The sequence below is a fragment of the Aythya ferina genome (assembly GCF_964211825.1).
Source record: "Aythya ferina genome assembly, chromosome: 10".
Taxonomy (NCBI): Eukaryota; Metazoa; Chordata; class Aves; order Anseriformes; family Anatidae; genus Aythya; species Aythya ferina.
The window spans coordinates 1384118-1406831 of NC_140306.1; the positions used below are offsets into that span (position 1 = coordinate 1384118).

At 39.5% G+C, this 22714-nt stretch overlaps 1 long non-coding RNA gene across 1 annotated transcript in view; it reads right to left on the reverse strand.

Moving 5' to 3' along the window:
* LOC311441947 overlaps positions 1-22714 on the reverse strand; it is a 46807-nt gene that overhangs the window by 23657 nt on the left and 436 nt on the right. The window contains exons 2-6 of the long non-coding RNA XR_014696342.1: positions 22524-22706; positions 21528-21649; positions 19874-20759; positions 19166-19287; positions 18043-18160 (exon numbers count right to left, since the gene is read on the reverse strand). This is a non-coding gene — a long non-coding RNA (uncharacterized lncRNA). The remainder of the gene's footprint in view (positions 1-18042; positions 18161-19165; positions 19288-19873; positions 20760-21527; positions 21650-22523; positions 22707-22714) is intronic.

Genomic DNA, 22714 nt, shown 5'->3' on the forward strand with positions numbered 1-22714 from the left:
AACCAGGGTTCTCCCCAAATCCTGAAGTTACGGCAATTACAACCTTATTTTAAATGATTCTTCCATATATAGTAATAAACCAAATCTTTAGGTTGGAAAAAAAATGGGTTAATTTGACTTACTGTATGTTCACTGTGTGTTCAGACTCCTATTATTATACTTTCGCCATAAGAACAGAAGTATGCAAAAGCACTTGTGAAATCTGTTTCAAAGGCTCAGGCGTTACCTTTTTAAATGATATTGAGAAAAAACTTTTCACTATACAAAACATCGTATCTTTTGGGCAATTTCAATTTTTTGTTCTTTGACAAAAAGAGATGCACAATCTTTTTAGACTTTTAGACAAAATTGCCATAAAACTACCATTTATTCCTTTCCAGTACTTTAAACTTTATTTGCAATCATCCAACTTGCAGCTGAAGCTATTGCAAAGATGCCCAAGATGCTAGCAGAAGTTCACACACTAAACTTCAGATTCATAGGCCAAATCCACCACTTCCCACCAGATTCAGAAGTCTCAACTCCTAATTTAAAACCTCGTGGCTGTCACCGGTGACGTGGTTCAGTGACGTCTGCACACCCCCCGTTGTGCGTTGTGTCATCCCTGGTGGGCAGCCCGCCTGCGGGGAAGGAAGCGCACCTTCCCCACCCAGGCATTGCTTTTTGTAGTTAACAGAAGAGGATCACAGATGGCGTGTAGAAAAGGCTGGGAGGAGGAGAAAAGCCACCACACACACACAACAAAGGGACCAAACAGCTCTCTGTGTCCACCGAGAAAAGAGTAACAAGAATTGTCAGACTATGCCCTTGGCAAAGTTCTCCAACTGCAAGGACAGTCAGGCTCCAGACAGCAAGTCCATCAGTGGAGAGGCTCTTTGGTTTCTTAAAGCAGCTACACAATTATCAGTTAGGAGCAGTTTTAAGGTAATTGAGTCAAAGTGTGAAAGAAAACCCACATTTCTTAATGACAGGGTGGGTATAACAAAGTATACTTCTGAAATAGTATCTATTTGCGATTTTATAATCGCAACTTAAGGCACAGAAGATGCATAAACATCCCCTAAAAGCCTTTTCTAATCTTTTGTTTTTTACATTCTGTGCCTCAACTTCCTTGTCAGTTAAACAAAGTTATTTTCTGAGTGCATTGCAAGGGTACTGTGAATACAGTTACAATACTGCAGATACATTAGCAAATTACTTCTTATTGAGATGCTCAGATATTGCATTAATAGAATCTGACATCAGATGGAGAAAATCCATGAAGATCCAGAATTTTAAAAAGGAGGTCATGAAGTCTTGAGCAAACTCAAGACTCCACGAAAGCTCGACTGCCCCACTCTGTGAGCCTCCTTAAGAGTTGTGGCCTCCTGACACAGATTTACATACTGCTTCCATACAGGATTTTTTCCTTCCCTGGTAGTGGAGATAAATTTATACAACCATAGAAATACAGGGCTGAGAGGTCTACCAGGAGGTCATCTAGACCATCTCCTCTATACTGCAACAAGCAACAAACCATCTTGAAATTCAACAGGGAAAGAGTTTTCAAAGCTTCTACTCAACAACAAAATGTGCTTCAAACTTTGAAAGCCACGAACTCAGAACTTCTGTGAAGTTTTCCTATGGCTCTGAATACAATTCATCATCACAAATAATATTTTAGGATTATCTGACAACTGGAGAGTATTTACATTTATACACAAGAGAATAATGAGTTTGTACAAGTGGTCATAGTTGACTGAACAAAATAACCTCAGTCAGGTACGTAATTAATCCTTTTATTACACTGATGAATCAGCTGCTCTCATCTGAAGCAAAAACACCCTTCATCACTATTTTGTTCTGCAGAGCAGACCACATTGTTTGGATGGCACATTCAAATGGAGATCAAGTACACTCACCTACAATTTAGAAGTTACATCCAAATAATTCAAGCACTTTTTTTCCACCTAAGTAGAATTTCATAAAGTAAAACCTGCAAAGCATGGATGTTTAGTGCTTCCTGTTTACTTGCAGAGGTCAAGCAGTCATCTAACCCGTGCATTTCCAATACATGAGACATTCTCCAAACTTTTTGTTGCCAAGAAGTCAAGATGCTCATAGACGCAGTTGGAAAGCAAGGAGGAGCCCAGACAAACACTTCTACTGATGGCTGAAGTTACTTGACAAAATAAAAGGAAAACCTTTTCTGAGACATTTTTCTCAGCAGTGGGACTATGTTACTCCCATCCACAACCAAAGAGAAAGGAAACAGAGTTCTGGAGACAAGGAGTAGGAGGAACACATGCAGGAACATGTGAACCAGGAGTGGGAAAGCCATGGCATAGAACAAGTGAAGACAGGAAAACAACAGGGAAACATCACTGCAAGTAATAAAAGAAGAGTAAGACAAAAATACAGCATCCCTTCAACTATTCTCCCACTAAAAGAGGTAACAAATACATGAAAATACCTTCTTTAATTTTGCAATAAAATATCTGCTGTGGTTACTACAGCCATCAAATGTAGGCCAGCGAGAAGAGAAAGAGCCATCAACCTGCTATAATGCTGTCCTGATTATGAAATCATTTTAGAGAAGTAGCAGTGAAAAATTCCCAACACAAACAATTTTCTCAGGAGTAGCCATAGTAAACATACCAGGGGTTGTGAGGCAACAAAGTGAAGTTAGATTTATATTGCAAATCTCAGGTGGACACTAGCAACCCAGTGGTTTTCTGCTCTTTATTTCCTCCAGTCCTTTTTAAGAGTCTTTTCATGGAGAATAGATACTTGCATTTACAGCAAGGTCATGAAAAAAAGAAATACGTGCTTTAAGTTTGTTCATCTCTGGCTTAGGCAAGTCTCTTCACATGTTGCATCACTGAGCATTTTCTCCTAAAGTGCCTACCAAGCCTCATCACCAGCACAGTAGGCAGCCCTGTTATAGGGACAGCTGTACACAGATGGAGTGGCTGGAGTACCAAGTCCTGACATGTTTTATGAGTTAATTTGGTGTTATTTAGTGCACTGCACAGCAGCACTAAATCTTCACATCCTTTTTAGTGCTGTAAGTAATGCTTTAACTTCTGGGTAACCGTACAAGCTGGTGTTAATCCCTTTATATTTATTTGTTTAATACACAGGGGATCTGCAGAGTACATTCTTTGTAAAGGATGTGCATCTTAACTGCACTGCAACCACAAGAAACCTAAGCAAACTTATTAAGCTCTTTTTTCAAAGCACTTTTCCTAATCAACTATAGGTAAGACAACAAGAAATAAGTGAAAAATAAAGACCAAAACCCCCAAATCCATTAGGAGCTCTTGCTTTAGAGATGGCTATTTTATCTGACAACCAGATTAACAGCTTTGCCACTGAGCATGCAGCATCCATTGTCACCTAAAACCCGTACATGCTAAGGCAGAGGCAGGGTAACTCCTGGATCTTCCCCTGCCTTTCCCTTACCCAAAAGCACCAAGGACACCTCCATCTAAAATTCTCTGATTTGAGGTAAAATAAATTTTAAGATATACATGAATTAGTATATGTCAGTAAGAACAAACATCACGGTAGGTGTTAGTTCAGCCTGTCTGATCAGAACACTACCAAGTGGTACACACATACCCTATGTAGCTGTAACTCATTATGCTGCACTCCTAATAAATGATACAAATCAAGTAACACTTGATGAATCACAGAAAATGTTCTTAAACGTGAACTAGCAAAGTCTATAAATACTACAAAATCTCTCTGGCATTTAACTATGCTGTTTGAAGCTTCAAGTCTGAAGTGTTCCCTAAGCCAAGGAATATTGGATAGATGGACTAACAGATGGACAGAAAGGTCCATCCAGTACATTATCAGCTGCCATCCCGAGAATGGCAGGCAGCTATTATAGCACTCAAAGGAATTTTCCACCCATCTGTTCTTAATAAAATTACATGATGATGTTCTGAATCTCATCTTTTTTAGCTGCACTGTTCAATGGCATAACTGAAAAGTTTATCCTGAAAAAAACACAGTTTACAGATTGTAAGAAACTCATGTCACCACTGTTGTTTGTTCCATTAAACAAACTCTCCCCCACCCCTTTTCTAATTTATTAGTAGGAGTTATTGCACTTGAATAATCTCAACAGAACAATTTTATTGTTCTACTGCTAGCAGTGAAACTAGAGTGTGTTGTTGTTCAGTGGCATCAGTCTTATATTGGGGAAAATGTTGATGAAATTGCCCAAGAAACCACAGCACATCGTGCATTTAATGGTAAGTGGATTTTATACTCTGCAGGAGGTTATCACCCAACAGGGGAGAAGCAGTTACACATCTCCTGCTACACAGGGACAGCAACGTAAAAGGGCAACATGGCTAAACGTTGCTGTTGTTACCGTGCTTGCATGCGGGTAGCATTCCTACACTGAAAATCCCCTATGAAAGGGTATTTCACCCAAATTTACCTCAACATTTCTTCCATTTTGCTTCAGATCCCTGTTCCTTGAAACAGTCACTGAGCTTGCTACGTAATCAGCAGAAACACAGGGTACAAGGATACAGCAGTAACCTCAGTTTTAAAAGCTTTGGAAAACGGAGTTATCTCAAGATAAACTGAAGGTATCACTGGAACAGTTCAGGACAAGAGGAAAGTTTAGACTGAGCCCACAAGTAGTCAGGATTTCCCCAAGAATTTCCCTTCTTTTATTTCCTCTGTGTGCATGAGGAAGCATATTCACAGAAGTAAAACCCTAGAAAAGTCTTCCAAGCAGACTCATCTGCAACCATTAGGTTCTCACCAATAAAATATTCTCCAATTAGAGTAACAAGAAGCAGCACTGTTATTTTTTTTTCTTCAAGCCGATCCCACAATCAGCTGGCACCTGTGACCATGCAGGTTTCCCTGCTCGAGCAGCCAGGTTCGGGTGAGCCTTTAGCATCTGCCCTTGATCTGAGATGAAAATCCCATCCAATTTACCTTTTCTGAAGGAGTGAACATGATTCTACAAGCATTTAAAAAAGAAAAAAAGACCTCACTTATGCACTGGAGCCCATCCTATACTACTGAGACCATGCTATAAATAAATGCATTAAATGGATTTATCAGAGCTTACCCAAAGTTAAGCAAACGTAAGGATTTAAGCTAATACTAGCTTCCTAAAGAGCATCTAGCAATTAAAAACAGCAACACCAAACTGAAAGCAGCCTGCTGTAAAACTGCAGGCCCTGCTGGTGCCTTGGAGCAGCTCCCCTAGAGCCAGCAGTGCCTGCTGTGCCCACAGCAGCCTGGCTGCCCTCACCAGCCAGCCCCGAGGAGCCCTGCTGCAGGGGGACACGGCTGGTGAGAGCATCACTGCACACAGTGGGGTTCTTAGGGCTTGGTTTGGTAAGGAAGGGGGAAGCCCACCCCCGCCCCAGTATCATCTTATTTAGTCAACTAATTTCTGTCATGTGTCATTACACAACTAGAGACTGTTTACTAAGTTCAGTGTCCTCAAGTAGTTCTTTAAATCCGGGTCATGCACACCACAAAAAAATATGAGTTTATTGAGTGCAATTTAGGGGATGTAATAGCCACATGCCTTCATTAAAGAAAAAAGCCATTTAAACATCTTTTAATTGAACAATTAAATTATTTACTTGCTTAATAGACAGTGTAAGACTTAAATTTCTTAGTTAAAGTCCTTTATAGAAAGAAGAAATTTTTAGCCTGCTCTTTATAGACTTTCATGATTACTCCTGCAGCACTATTAGGAGACAGGATAAAAGAATGCTATGCCAGTATTGAACTAGGAAACTGTAACTGAAAATACCATGTATGATTAGGAAATCATTACTAAGGGAGACTTATAACGCTTAAGGAACATTTTCAAATGCCCCGTGACAAGAGAACCACAATGGGACCTGAGCCCTGCAGCTCTCAGCACCCTCCTCTCCTGCAGGCATTCAGGCAGCGGGGAGGACAAGGGGCTGAGTGGCAACACCATGTCGTGCAGCTGGCAGAGTGTCCACTTGCACTTTTTTTTGCCAGCGCCAACCCCAGCCTCAGCACAAGAATCATGGATTCAAAGAGATGCTAAAAATGACTGTGGAGGTGACAACCGGAGATGCAAACTGGCATTTGAAATAGGACAGAAGTACACAAACAGACCCAAAAGTGCAGCTTCTGCTAATAAAAATGTCAGAATGTACTGCTCAAATTAGCTTGCTGTAGGGCGGTTATCAGCTCAACCTGGTTTTAACAAAATAATGTCACAGGAGGCAAACACAGGCGTAGATACCTCAAGGAACACAGAGGTAACCAGCGACACATACGAACAGCTTTAAAGACACTAACCTTTAGCCACGTTGGGTGGATGCTTGATTTGACTCTCAGCCCTAAATCAATGTGGAGAAAAAGATTACCTTTTGCCTTTTTGCTCTCTAAGCTTTACCCAGAGGAAGAACAAACAAACAAAAAAAAGCTCATTTTAGCTTTGTCTACATTAATTGCAAGCCAAGAACATGCATACAAAAATGTCGTCTTATAAAGAATACGAAGCTGTTGAGAGGTAAACTATGTGATAAAAGACTGGTTCTAATTAGTTTTAATTAGAAATCTGCAGTAAATTTCCATGAATTATTTAAGTTCATCTCAGAAGATATGCAATTTTTAGGGTGGAAAAGAAAAAGTGGTGTTTTCCTCTGTATTCACTCTACTCTCATCAGCAACAGATACCTGATCAAAGGATCTTTTCCTGAATTGCCTATTACACAATGCTAAGACATTTCTCAGAAAGAGCATACAGCAAGCATAACAGTGTGCATGCATACTGCTGAGATTCATGAGATGCAGAGCTGAATAATTTAGTTTAGGAAGATGCATATCTATTTCTAGTCTAAAAACCAAAATAGAAATACAAAGCGATGCTACATCGGCAAACTGAGTCCTATAACAGTTTTTAATTCTCATGGTTAGTAAGGCCCAGTGTACATAGGCTTAGATTAGTCCTCTAGGATTCAAAGCATCAGCTGTTACGTTAGCAGACCCTGAGTGAAAAGATGCTAAGTAAGCCATTGTTCTCACCAAGATATGAGAAAGTGAAGAACTCAAGGAAGCATGGGTTTTAATAATTACATGTGAAGCTTTTGTGATATCCAAGGACATGTGATATCACACATGGGACAGCATGAGCTGAAGACTAGCTTCCCTCATACAATCTTGTTTATGAGCCCACCTCTTACATGTACCAGAAATTCCCACCTGAGGACACAGGACAGTTTTCTTTCACATGCAGATTGTGGGGTAGGTTCACAAAAGCCAACACCACATGTAAGCTGGCATTACTGCATAAGCCATGTGTGGAAAAATATCTTCCAATATCACTATCAGTATAACACAGGTGCAATTGCTCTGTTAATTTTTTCACATATATATACGTACATATACTTCAGACATCATAACAAAAATTTTATTTATCCATTGGAAACCCCAACCTGTCACTAACACCCATTTCAGTATTTTGCCTTCTCTTTTAACAGAAGCATCTCAATGTCAGCTGTAGAGGCTGAATATACATTAGTGTTTTGATTAGAGAGAGCATGGATTTGAAACAAATCCTTTAATCAATCCCAATTACCAGATATTAATTTAATTCACAGCAGAGTTTTGGCGTGCGCCAACTAGATTCCTTTAAGAGGAAATTTAATTAGTAGCTTTATTCCAGAAGTTAAAGAAAAGAGGCTGTTTGGACATTTGGATCACATCAAAGCAGACACACAAGGTCTAGGTACATAAGATCCCAACCAGTCCCTGGTCCTTCAGGCAGCTTTGAATTATGTGCATAGCTTTGTTCTGGAGCCCCACTACACATGATGGAGTGACGTATTCATGGAGAGGCATCCAAAAGTCAAACAAGAACTGATATTCCAAGCTTCCCAGTGCAGCAGAAAACCCTGGTGAGAGGTCTGGGTCCTGGGTCTTGTCCTCCCTGCACGCTCATGATGGGACTTCCTGACCCACCACGAGCCCTCAGCTATGAAGCAGAGGAGCAGCCCAGGGGACTGCTGAAGGATGCCTGCACCTGAGTACATCGGGCAGCCCAGAGAACTGCATGACAGTGAGGCATTAAGAGACAGGGTGCCAAAAACACCCCGACAGCCCTCACGAGGGCATTACACAGACACCGTTTTTTACTGCATTCATAACCCGAGGACCTGGCAGAGGCCAGCCTTGCTCGAGTGCGACGCCTGTTACAGACAGGCAGGCTGCTGAGCCCAGCACAGGTACAAGTGGTTGTGACTCGCCCTTCCAACAAAAAACTTCTGTGCTTCTCCTCTGACACAGCACAGACCACTGCAGAGATCAACAGGAAATTACGCTCAAGGGTCATCCAGAAGCAACAGCTGCCACAAAGCTCACCTCTGGCTTCACAAAGAGGGCAATGTTGATGCAAACATCCAAACATCCCCATGTGGGGGACTGACACCGATTGTCTCGTGTCTTGTCTCTGGTTTACAAAGATGTCTCTGACTATAAAAAAAAAAAAAAAAAAAAAAAAAAAACAACAGCGATAAAGAAAGTATGTGCAGAACAGAGGGCGCATCTACATCAGTATTTCAGTTCAGCTCAGAAGTGCACTTCTGCAGATAACTTCCTGATCATCCTTATTTACCACGCTTTGGCTCCTGTGTTGGAGCAGCCTCGGTGCATGAAGCAGATCGCCTTTGGCTGATGGTAAGCTGGAAAACACACTCTAGGAGCGCATCCAATGAGCTCCTGCTAACAGGCTCTCATTCCAGGGCACCAGACAGGAGCTGGCCCTGGACGTCAGGTCCCTGTACGCTCACCACCACTACAGCATTTCACCACCTCCTGACACAGCCAGACTCGAGTGGCCTTGAAATAAAAATACCAGAGTGAAATTAAGCTTTCACACTAAGTTCTCTTTCTTTAATTTAGTGGTATATAATACAGCAAATAAAAAAAAGAATGCAGTACTGATATGCTACAGAAAATTCATGAATCTCTGATGGCAAATGTATGTCTTTGGTAGGTATATAGACACCACATGGGAGTGAAAAATAAGTGCAAGTAAAAGAAAAGCTAATTAAGCCCAAATTAAAGGTTATTTACCTGCCTACCACACCACCCACCAATAGAGAATTAAATTATTAGAGCAGAAAATCGTACATAATTTACCCAAATTCCAAGGTAGTTTCAAGAAAGGTTTTGGAGCATCTGTGAATTGAAACCTCCACGTGAGCACTGGTTCTGTGCCAGAGGAACATTAACTCAGTGCCAGGCCCTTCATTGCAAATCAGCAGCATAAAATTACCTTCCTCTTAGAGAAGGTAATTGGACATGAAAACGCTATCTTAAAATGTAAGCGATGCACAAGGTATTCCTGGTGGGCAGGCTGCAGCTCAAGCAGTTTTGACACCCCCCCTGGGGGGCTGCCAGTGAGCTCTGGCACTTGGCCTCATCACCCTGAGGGCCTGACAGCAAAACCTTTAACAAACTTCGGTGATCAAATGGTTTTTCAGTGTGTATTGTTTGAAGTTCTCTCTAGAAACCTTACAAGGATATTCCATCCCACTATGATGTTCTATGAACTTGTTAAAACACGAAAGGTATAGCCCAGCTTTCGTGAGAAATGTTTAAAAAGTATTTATAAAGTTTTAAGGAACAACCGACAGGCGATTATTCTTTATTACAGTGGATTCTCTTTCCTGATAGTTCACAATTTATATACTTAGATAAATCTAAATATTTTCCTAATTACTATTTGCAACAGGAATTGTATGATTAGTTGGATAATTGCTTTAAAATATGCAATTAAATTTTCATAACTTATTCATTACTCTCTTAATATAGTATTCTTGAAACATAATTTTCCATTGAGAACTTATTTCTATATTAATTTCCATAAGACAGACAGTTTTAAATTAATATACTTCCTACTTACTATATAAAAATTCATTTTCCATTAAATCAGAATTAGTAATTTGCAATGAATAACTTATTTGATGGATTTAGTTTTTTTCCCTCCCCCCCACTATTCTTACAAGATAGAAAATATCCTTGTTCATCACTTAATTCCAATCTCATCTGCAAGTCTTGAAAAATATTATGAACAGTTTTCCCCCAATAACTGAGTAACAGAAAAGTAACAACCTTGTATTCAAAACAGTTAAGAAATCAAAACTTTGTCAGTGAAGGCAGCTAAATGAGCAGAATTCAACTATTCCTCAAAAATTTTGCTTTCCCCTTGAGCAATTAAAAAATAAAAACAAAAAAAATCTTACACACCTGGGATTCTCAAACCTGATTTGGAGAGCATCTTTAAGGTGAAGCAGAAACTTATGAAACTAATGCTTTCTATAAGAACAATTCATGAAAATGCCAATTTTTCATCCAAATAGGCGTTGGAAAGAACACGTTGATCCACCTGACTGGACTAAAGCAGCCCGTTTCAAGCATCACCACTCTGCCAGTAATAGGTTGCAGCACCTATAGCAGTGGGGTTCACTGCCATTAAGTGCATGTTCTGGCCAATATACAGGGGGGAAACTGTCACAGCATTGCCTAGAGCTGGGTCAAGATTTAATGTACCATACAGAAGATAGTTCTAAAACCTGCATAATGCCTGCAACTGTAAAGTCTGCACACAGTCCAAACAAGCCTGGAGGCAGAGAACGTGTTCTACAGCGTAAACACCAGACGGTCTCCACTTTTATAACCTACTATGTCATTTCAAAATACATCTAATTTAGACAGTGCCACCAAACTGCATAAAGAAGCCATATAAAAAGGAGTCAAGCAAAACAACTAACATATTGCTAGGTAATAAAAATCAGGATTAGTTTAGAAACCTCCAAGTAATACTGGGAAGATTATAATGAAATTTATGGATAAATATATAGGCTGTTGCTCATTAGTCCTAACCACTGCTGAATAGAGTCAGCCTTACTTGATTAAGGTCATGACAATAAGTGCTACTATAAATTATTTCCAGAATTTTCCATATATCAGAACTCCTATTTCTGTCTTTGAAACAGTATGATAAAATATCTCACTGATTCTTTTGAAGTTCCTGCTTTAAACCTGGAATAGTGTCTTTACCTTAGGGAAGGCAGAATGTCATGGTTCAGCATTGCTGAGTCTTTTGCTGCATCTTTGAGATTGCTGGACCTAAACTAACTCGGCAGAGAAGACACCCAGTGGGTGCAGGAACCTATAGCAGCAGAACACACACTTATGATCAAGGTACATACTTATGTCTTAAGGTACTGATTTCCAGTGTAATTTTGTTCATTTGGAGGTTATGATCTGAAAAGTATAACCATTTCTGTGCTCTTCAGCTCACACTTCTTTTTCTTACAAAACTCTATTTATTTTTTAAAACGAAGCCTGAAAGAGGTGTTATTACTGACACTTGCAAGCAGCCCGTGGCTTTGGCTTCTCCCAGTCTGGTCTTCCTAGGATGACCGAGCAATTAATTGCCTTTGTCCCTCAGGTCAGTTAGCAGCACAATCTGCCTTGTTTTCTCAGGAAACTGCACAGAAGAACAGCAGCCACAGAGAAAAGCCATAGGAGAGGAAATATGAAGAGACAAGAAAAAGCAATTCTCCATACCCCATAAATACCACAGACACTCATAACTGCACATAAAGTTCCTTTATCAGAGCACCTTGACAAAACACCCTCTACTTTTAAGTAAAACCCACATATTGCCTTGCTCATTCAGCCAGCACCAAAGAATGGATTAAGCTGGGGACAGGGGAAGGAAGGCAGGAGGATGAGACTGCTATATCCTCATCAGCCAGAGCAGCTCAGAACAAAGCTAACAGCCATGCCTTGAATTATGGACGGTCTGGGTGGGGGATGCATCTCAGCCGGAGCCTCTCCACCATACCATATTTTAGCACGGCCAATATTGCAGAGCTGCAAATGTTTTCCACGGGTAACAGGACTTCCCATGTAAATATGGAATTGTGCACATGTATAGTACATGAAGTACCGCAATCGCAATGCGTGTGTTTTGTTTTTTTTAGCCAAACAACACAATTTTTTTATTTGGGTATAAACATAGCTTTCCAAGTATTTATAGATATCAACACTAGGAAAACATACCTCCCTTGCCTCCTTTTCCTAAAACATAAGATGTCTGCTACAAAGCTAGGAAAAAAAAAATGTTTTATCCTTTGCGGCCTTCAGTTTTTTATATTCATGCTTTTAAGGTAATTCAGAAAAACCTTTACTAGTAACAGCTCTGTATTTCAAAGCATGGTATTTAGAAGCTATATTTTTTTCAATACAAAAATACATTAAGGAATTTTCATAATATACAACTAATTGATCTGGATTTTTCAAACTGGTCAGATTTAAACTCTTTTGATGACACAAGGACTACAGGAAATCTATACTACTTTCTTTTTTAGTAGACCTCTTTCATCATTCATCCTTAGAAATAGCACCGAACCTGAACCAGGACAGTTGGATCCCATGATTTATTGAGCATAAGCACGCTGAGGAAAAGAACAATAACCTGTTAGCTTTTGTGTAATATGTAATTGGAAAAATGTTAAGAGAGCTCTATAATTTAGAAGACTTGTTTTTACAGAGTCAGAAAAGCTACTGACAAAAGGTTAATAAGACAAATCACAAGATGAATAAGTATGTAAAGCCTGGAAGATCCAAATATCAAGACTGTCTCTGAAGTAGACTTCCAAAGCTCTCAGCAGCTGCCTGGATCTGTTCCTAGTGGAGTCAAAAGAAGAATATTCCACGTCTCTGCTCAAACAAAACTACTCTTATATATAAGACTTATATGTATTATGCTTGAGCCCAAGGAATTTACCACCAGACTTCAATAAGAAGGGTAAGATACTTACCAAAATACATCTTTCTTCATGCAAGCTGCCCTGATTCAAATTTTAAGAATCCACATTTGCTATAGCCTTCACTCATTTTTCTTAGTGTAAGAAGCAAACAGAGGCTTGTCTTAGCCACACTTAACAAACAGATTTCCCTTTTTGTTTTCCAGTCGACATATGTTGCACACCAGCAAGTCAAACCAAGTTATATTAGAGATCAAACTAAATAAGATAACAGTGAGGCTGGCTGATACAGCACAGCGTGAAGTGGTCTCATGGGTTGGACTTGATAGGATTAACTTGATAAGCGACAGTAAACATTGCAAGAACCATGCAGAGAAGAAGGGAAAAAATATTTATATATAGGAGGGGGCCATTATTGGCAGATAAAATATAGAACTGTTCAGCTTGCCTTCATAGATTCACCCTTATTTTTCTAACTCTTGCTTCCCTGCTGCCAAATGTGCCTAAACAGACACTTCCTCACATTTCGTCAGATCTCACCAAGTAACTCCCTGCATATGCGACAATCAAACATAAGATCTCTGTTAAGGAACACTAAAATAGAGACCATATGTACCTATATGATCCATAAAAGAGATAGATGAAGGAGAGAATGAACTTACTATTGAAATTAAACTCTTAAAGCTTACTGCCTATGTCTTTTTCAAAGAAGGTACTTAAGCAGAAACCTCATACCCAGATAAGCAGGCAAGGCTAAAGAGGCTCAGAAGGCAGCTCCCATAAAGCAAGTCAAAGACTTAACAGTACGAAGTCAGAAGTCTTAATTTGCTCATTAAGGAGAAATTCTCCAAGGAGGTAATAAGGAAATAACTACCACTGACAGCAAATTAAGTAGGCTGATGCAGACATGAAATCTACATCTGATACAGACAAGGAAATTATGTCCAAGAGTTAGTTAACTTATTTCCAAGCTATTCCTTCATCTGAAAGGTGTAAATACCACAAAGTAAGCTGACAACGACTACAAACCTTGAGATACAGGTCATCTATGAATCATATCCTTCATCGTGATATCATATGAATAATATGATATGAATAATGACAGATTGAGTTTGTTTTTAGGGTATAACACACACTCAGCTTTGATGCATAACTTCTTATTTTGCAGTTTTGAAAGATGCAATATTAAAAATAACTGCATTACAGTAATATATCTAAAGTACATCATTGTTATTTCTGGCTGTAAGCACAATCAAGTCAAATCAGTAATTCAATTTTGTGAATCTCATAAATGCTTCTGCTGATCTGGAAACAAAATTTAGTTTTTCTGCGTTTCCCAACTGCATTTAGTCAATTTAAGCATGAAATGGATATTCAAGTATTTGTAGCTATTTTCTAGAGAAATGGCATCTCAGTATTCTCAATTTGTTATCCAACCAAGCTGTTAATGGTGTGTTGAAGCCAACACAATCTGACCTCCTTCAAATTGGCCAGAAGTTTTGAAATCAACCAGAATGTTAGCAATTCCATCTTCATTTATTCACGACTTCAAGGAATCAACACTATGAAGAACTATAAATTGAATAATTTTGGGAAAACAATTACATTGATACAAACAGAAGTTCAACACTTCTGGGAGAAAGACAAAAACCACTCCCAGAGGCACAAAGTAAAACTTAAGATTAAATTCTTACAATTCTTCCTGTAAGGGAAATAACTGATATGAAATAACATTTATTAAAATGATGATTAAAATTAGGAGGTAAATATAGATTCTTTGTAAAAATTAGGAAATCAGTATCTTAAGTTACTTTTTTTTTTTCTTGAGCACATCAAGTCTTGTAAGAATAGATGCAAATTAACAGGAAAATTGTCATGCCTTCATCTCGTTTATGAAATACCTGTTATTGTTGCTTGGACCACAATGCAACAAAAACAAACACATAGGAGTACCACACAATAATTCACTATTTGATTTTCAACTACCAATGAAAACCTGGGTTTCACAATTCCTGAACTGCACAATCAGTGTATCTGATTTATTTTTTTATTTTTTATTTTTTAAAGAAAACCACGTTGTCTAAGGCTTAGTTACATTTTAAATATTCTACTGTAGTAACTGAAATTTAAGATCATGTATGAAAAGAGTACTACTCATGCAGTAGTTCTCATTTCAAGTATGGTTTGAGAGGGCACCCCATCCTTCCCCGTGACAACACAGCATCTGCTCTGACTTACTGACTTGATTGTCATGGGGCACAGTGCTCAAAAGAAAGATGTTTAACAAAATGTGTTTATGTTGTCTGACTAGCTACATAATGTATTCATAATGGCATAAAAAAAAAAAAAATGTCAACAGCTCCAAAGTAAAAAAGGTTCTAAGAGACATCTACATGGTTCTCTAAATTCAGCAGAAAGATTTATAATTTAAGTCAAGTAAAAAACACGATGGAGCAAAGTACTGACAACCATAATTTGTTCAGTGAATATTAATAGGACTTTTGGAACCTTTACCTTAACAAAGGAGTTCATCTCAGAGGAGCAGAATTTTACCAAATAAACAGGAATCTTTCAGCTTTTCTTATAAAGCAGTCAATCTTCAAATATATTTGATCATTTGCATTTTGTTTCCAGGGAAAGACAGTTAAAGCTCTTTAACATTTTAAATACAATAGGACTGGATGCCCCTTTCCTTCAAAAGCTTTCAAAATTGACGTCTGACCTTAATAAGAACAATTCAGTTACAATAATGTGAAATATATATTCTCTTTAACAGGACATTATTTCAGAGGTTCTGTAAATAGCTGAAAACACGGATGTAAATGATTATTCTGTAAAGCTCTCAAGAATTTTCTTTTTAAGTTTCAAGGACTGAGAAATTTGTCCTAACTAGAAAGATGCTAAAAGTAATTAATACACCAATATAACTCAGCTTGAAAGCTTGAAATATTTCACCTTATTTACCTTCAAAGGTGTGGAAAAAGTAAAGAAACTAGGAGAGAAAAACCTGAAAATGTAGAAGGAAATACAAAATGAAAAAGCAAAGGTTTCGGTCTGGTAGAAGCTCACTTTTCTGACACTGAGATGACAAAGAATCGGTAAAAGAGCAATTGGTGCGTAGTCATATACTAATGAGAGTTTAAGAGATGACATTTGGGCTGTGACAGTATCTGCTGAAGTCAATAGCAATGTTTCTGAAGATACAATGACAGGATGAGAACACGGCAAGAGAAAACAACTCTAAATTCCAAGCTAGAAGCAGTCAGACATGGAGCTTTATACACTCTCTCCTGAATAGGGGCAGCCCTCCACAGCTCAGATCAGCTCTTCTTGCATATGTGTTCTGAAGATTCAGCCCACCTTTCAAATACCAAGGAATTTGAGAATTCTCAATCATCTTCCTCAATAGTTTGAGTAAGTCAACATTGGAGGGACAGGGCTGTCAGCTGTGAACCAATGTTTCTTGCATCAACATCTCCCTCTCCCAACCTCTTTGTAAGTCAAGGAAATCATGTTCAATGCAGGTTGAGCTCACAAAGAGTAAAGCTCCCGAAGACAAATTAACCAAAATGTCAGTACCCCTGTCAATCTTTATTACCTCCCCTAGGCAGGGGAGCATCTCCCACACAGGAATCAGTTAAGTTTCCGTATCTCTGGTTATTTATACAATGAACAAATATATTTGCAAAAAGCAAGCCAGGCTAAAGAAGAACATATTTGGGTACATGAACAGGGGCATGCAGAAATGATCAAATCCAAATCGGGGGAAAAAAAGAGTAAAATAAGTTCACTCAGCAAAAATCAAAGTTACAGGCTAGACATGACTTTTCTGAAGGAACTGAAGCCACTATAAAGAAGGTAAATAGTTGCTCGTATAATAAAATGTAGCCTTTTTCTACTTCTCAAACATGCAGAAGACAACTGTGATTTTTGCCCGTTTATTCTACTTTCATACCAGTTTCAAAGATATCTTCGATTTTATTACATTTTGGATTCATCATAACTGTAGCATTCAAGCACATGAGGTACCCTGCTCTCCCTTTCATTTGGTTCAATCACTTCACAAATGAGTCAGTTTGTGGAGGACTCTAGAAACCCGCATGTAATCCCTTGCTCCTTGGAGAGAGTCAGACTGCAGGAAGGATAGCCTGTCTTTGAGATGGGAGGAGACACGGGATCCATGTGCTTTCTCTGGTACTTCAGCATTGATTTTACACATACTGCCAAGAAGTATGCCACTGAGGACATGTCAGACCCAGGTCCCCATGTGTTGACATGCAGACCGCTCTGGGCTAGACTGCTCTGTGAGAACACAGAAGCTCTGCAGAGCTACACTAGACGTATGAAATACTTAACACAAAGGTAGATCATGCCACGCAGCCCTATGGGATATTCTCCAGTAAACTCAAAGTGTTCTAGGTAGGAATTTCTCCAGAAAAAGCCACACATACATGTAGCCTTAGGAATTCTGCAGTGGTTTCAGTAGCCTGTTGGGACATCTCTAGGGTCTCCTCAAGATGCAGAAACAAGAATGGTCTCGTGGGGCAATTCCAAGGGCAATGCATCAGCAAAGCGTACAGGTAAGAAATTTTGCCTTGGGTGCTTTCAGCAGGTTTCAGACAGGTGCTATATCACTCCTTCTCACCACAGGGAGAACACAATTCCCTCCATCTACTGATTTATTTTAGATTATCCAGGACTTTCTATCACTGTATGACTCTCCAGTATCCTATAGCAAAAGCCCCGGTTGCCAGCTGATAACCACAGGTACAGCAGAACACAAATAGCACAGAGAAATGCCTCTAAGCATGGTATCAGCAGGTTGCCAAGAGTAAGCATATATTCTAAGCAATGCCATTAGACACATTTAAATGATGCTGCACACTTAAAAAGCAGTCTGTGAACTGTGCCAGTATCTCCTTTACAGCTACCATAAGTAATTAATAGCACATCTACACATGCAAGTCACATGACAGGAGACTGTGAAAATCAGATGTTAATTCATTATTAAAAGTTTCCTTCTAAAGTGACATGTCAGATGGAGAGCCTAATACAGCTTTGCATGATTACTTGGTTGGTTTCAGCATGCAGTTGTTATTTAACAAGTAGGAGCAGCGCAGAGGGAGTGAAAGCAGGTTGTCGTTTGCAGCTATTTATAGGCTCCGGGAGGAAAGCACAGGGACAGAGCAGAACAAAACCACATCAAGAGGCTGGTGCCTGACCTGGCTACGCAGCCAGCTCCTGCACGTACCTGCTCCCACTGCAGCGGGGTGGCTCAGGGCAGGACACACCGAGGGAGGTCCCCTGTGCTGAGTCGTAGTGTAAAGGGTGAGAACGCAGCATTTTATAGAGATTTCTCAGCCAATAACCTAGAATATCAATGAAGCGAATTACAGCTCCAACATTTTGTGCACAGATTTTTAATCATAAAAAAAAAAAAATTAGTCATCTTCTTACAAGTCCCATTACTTGTTAACTTCTATGATCACGGTTTCAAAGAATCTATTTTTGGTGACTTTTCAGTTCTTTCTGTTCTTCTTTCCTAAGGCTAAGCTTTAAGTCTGCATTCTGCAGAGTGCACCAGTTAAATATTTCCTCTAAACACAAATGTTTTCTACCTCATGGGAATTAAGCTGAAACCTCAGAGCCACTTCTAGCACCAGCATTTACATGCAAATACAGAAATATTCGGGCAGAGAGAATTCAAATTATAAACCCCAAAAGAAATCTATAGTGGATCAACATTTGGATTAATCTCTTACACAGACCTGTTTTATATAAAACTTTGAACCTGATTTGATAGGATTTATACACGTTAATTGAATATGATGATCTGGCTGACAGATTAACCATGAAATCAAAAAGCATTCTGTATGAAAAGTCTTAGAAGTTTAGACACCCACAGGAGGACTGCGGAGATGCCAGAACACTGTGCTGGAAGTGATAATTGCTCAGAGGTAACATTTCACCTGTCAAACACTATGCCAGCAGCATTGCAGGCTTCTAATAGTTTTAATTAAAGGTCTTAGGTTTAATTTTATGTCTAAACTAAGGTGGCTAAAGCTATGCTCACTGCCATTTGCATCAGTAAAGCGTTCTAGAGGACCTGAATTTTCTGTTCCCTTTGTTGTTGTTTTTTAAACTCAGTATGTTGCTTTCACATAGACTCTCAACCCTCTGTAGCCCTCACCAATAAATCTTAATTATCAAGACACTTTTATTATATTAAACTACATGCACCTTCCAAGGAGAAAAGAGCCTTATTGCCACTGAAAGAAAGGATGGCTAGCAGAGCATGATTTACAGTAATTAGTAAGATTAAGAACCTCTATTAACTGCAATTAGACAACAGAATATTAAAGGGCAAAAATTACCATGCGGTGTGTCAGTAAATAAATACATGGATGATGCAGTTTCTTGCAGATGAAGTAAAGCAGAGCTGGTCAGGCTGAGTCACAGGCCAGAATGTTTTTTCATGACAACAAAAGAGTATATCCTGCAGGAGCAGAATCTGAATAAAATAGTGCTCAGGTTGATGTAACAAAGCCCCAGCTGTACACCTCTGCAAGTCTAAGATACACAGATTCCCACTGCTACAAAGAGCCTATATCAAGCTCATACAATGACTACCAAGCTTTCAATGAAAGAAAATACAAAATGTTTAAAAAACATAACAGCCCTTCCAGTATCTCAAACAAGACTTGACTCTTACTTCTGTAAAATAAATCTGCCCTGTTCACTACAGGGTTTTTGGTTGTACTTTTTTCCCCACTCTCTTTTTGTGAGGTATTCTCTTCACTCCTTTCCATACCCTGCTCTCTCATCTCCATTCCCTCACTTCTCCAACCCAAGGATGAATTAGAGCTGGCTTGGGCTCCATGACTGTTTTCCAACAGTGTCATTAGCACTTGTGGCACTGAAGAAAACTGGTCAGTGGAAAGGATAAAGGCCCATCCCTAAAGTCAGCAGCACAGGACTGGTAAACTCAGCAAGTGACTACATTTTCTCTCCACTCCTCCCCAAACAATATTGTTTCTGCTTATAAGCAGCTCTGAGCTGGAAGGAGCTAAAGCGCACTGCACCTGGGCATGGGAAGAGGCGACACTTTTCTGGCTGCCGTCAACATTTTTGACAAGTTCCTCAGAAGGATGTCCTCAGAGCTCCAAATCAGTGAGTTTGGGGAGCTGGCTGATCTCTCAGCAACTGCCTTCAGAAAACTGGCCACGTCATTTGCTAGGTCTTGTCTCCTTCTTTGAAACAACAGTTGTCACCAACACAGCTTCAAACAGAAAAACCCAGCTGAGAGCCCAGAGCCACAGCAGTTCAGAGAGTTGGGAAAACAGCATAAGAACTCTTCATCTGGATCCCCAAGCACCATTTGTCCAACCAGCATCAGCTCAGTTCAGAAGGAGCAACAAACACTGTCTATAAAACAAAGACAACTTCCAGAATGAAAGTCACCCATAGACCTCACGTGGAGTCAGACAACAATTGACAAAGGCCCTGTGCACAAAGCAGCCTGTTTTGTTTCCAGCACAGCTCCTCTCCCTGGTGCAGCCTGGACAACTCGCCAACGCGTCCTGCTCACCAGGAGATGCTACTGAGGGCTGGCGGCAACGAGCCAGCTCAGCCTCTACAGGGCGAGAAACTTCTGAGCCTTGTACAGCTTCTTGTCAGCTCGATTTTGCTAACAGGACAAGAATTTTGTTGGAGCGGTAGTATTTTTTTCAGTTTGACAAATATTAGAAGATATTTTCTGAAACTGATACTGGAGATAAATCCGCACAATCAGCAGGTCTAATGCAAAGTCAGCGAGACACATCGTTGGTGTTGGTCTACAGAGCAAATAACGCCAGCAACAGAGCTGAGCTGCTCAGATTTATTTAAGAACTTCTCAAAGGTTTATGAGTTTGTGAGAGATCCCTTATTTCCTTGTTCACAAGACTCTGTCCAAATGTCATCTGTCTTCTGAGAAACAAGAAAAAATAAATATATATGCATATATAAATGCTACTTTATGGTAACTACAGTCTAAATCATTACTACTCATCAGTCTCACGTTAGGACATTTACCAGACCTCAACCCACAATGAGCTGCACTGTTTCAGATTTCCTTACACATTTTACTGAAGAGGATCATGTTAAATGCAGTAAGTCTTTCCCCCACAGTGCAAGCCCCTTTATCCACCAGACTAGCAGCAGGAATCAGCTACAAAAAGAATTTCTGTTAACTATCAGGAATTCATCAGCTAGAAACATGAGAAAACTGAGTGTGTTTTATGGGATTTTGCTCATAAAACAAAAATGGAAACACAAAGAACTTAATTTTCAATATCATGTATAATTTTTGGACAGCTTGGCTCAAGCTCAAGAAAGATGAACTACAATGTATACTAGTATTGCAAAGAACTACCTGGTCAATCAAGAAATAGGAATAGAGGACAAATTAAAACAAATATGCTTATTTAACCTAGAAATTTCACTAGATATTTTCAAGCAAATATAACCAGCAAGAGAAGAAACAGTTAAGACAAAGTTAGAAAGAGAAAAAATAAATTGGCTGAAAACCAATGTTAAAAAAAAAATAAATCAGTTTCTAACAATCAGAAAAATTAAGCTCTGGAATAACCTTCCAGCTCTCCCAAGGAGGAAAGAACTGAACCGGTTATATGATTAGGTTTTATCACTTTATGAAAGAAATCACAATGCTGCCGCCTGCAAAAACCACTTGATTACCTGAGAGAGCATCAAGCCCAAGACTGAGTCAGTCACTGTGCTCACTGATGAGTGGTGGTGGAAGCATTCAGTTCTAGAATGGTTCCTTTCTTCCCAACATTGCTCAGATTCAAGCTATTTTCCTACATGAAATGTAAGTTAATAAATATACATTGTTTTTTTCTTTAAACTTCCTTGTTTGAAAAGCAGGAATACAAAATATTCATATATCAGCTATATACCAAAGCAGCATGGGGTATGAAAAGGAGATTCTAGCGCTAAGGACCGAGCACAACGCCACAGTTTCTTGAAATTTAACCAGGAAATAATAGCTATATTGTTCCTTCAGTGACACTTTACTGTTCCAGAAACCTTTCTCTATGAGACCTGAAATGGTTATCACCAACTATTTCTCTCAATTGTATTGAATATATCATTCTAAAACAAACATGTAATCAACCTAAAAAAGGCTGTTTTCTCAAAACAAACAGGTCACGCTCAATTACCTGTATGTTTCTGTCCTGTTGTGTATCATAACGGATTTTTCAGCAACACACCAAGAAAGCAGTCCTGCCTTTTCAAATTTTTCACTTTTCTCCTGTTCCACCACACACGCTGATTGTACAGACCCAGCACTTCATTCATCCCAAAGCTACTGCACCCCTCCGCAGTTACAGCCCAGCAAACAACTGCCCTGCTGACCTGGGACCACATCTGGTGGCAGCCTGGTCACCCACCAAGCCCACCCTGGTCCTCCTCACCCCAAAGAGGGGTGATTAATAGAGATACACTGTGAAGAGATTCACAGCCTGGGTTATACACGGGGCTAATTAATATTGATACGCTGTGACAGGACTCAGAGCCATCTGGAGCATACAGCCAAAACTTTCTACAAAGACATCAAAAAGTTTCCAAGCTCTTTTGTTAGGACAGAAAATCAGAACAATGGAGCTCTCTAAAGACAGCAAATGAACAAATACAGGGGAAAATGAATTTTTAAAAAAGAACAAAACCTACCTCTTTCAGCTCTTCATTCCACTCTCATTTCAGCAGCCCCCGGGGTCCCCCGTGGAATCCCAGCAAAGCCTCTCCTCATCACCTAGGGCCTTCCCCAGAGCCCCCTCACCACACAGGAGCACCAGGCTCCTCCCCAGTGGGCAACCACCACCTTATCAGGCCCACAGCATTTTCATTTGCCACCTGAACAG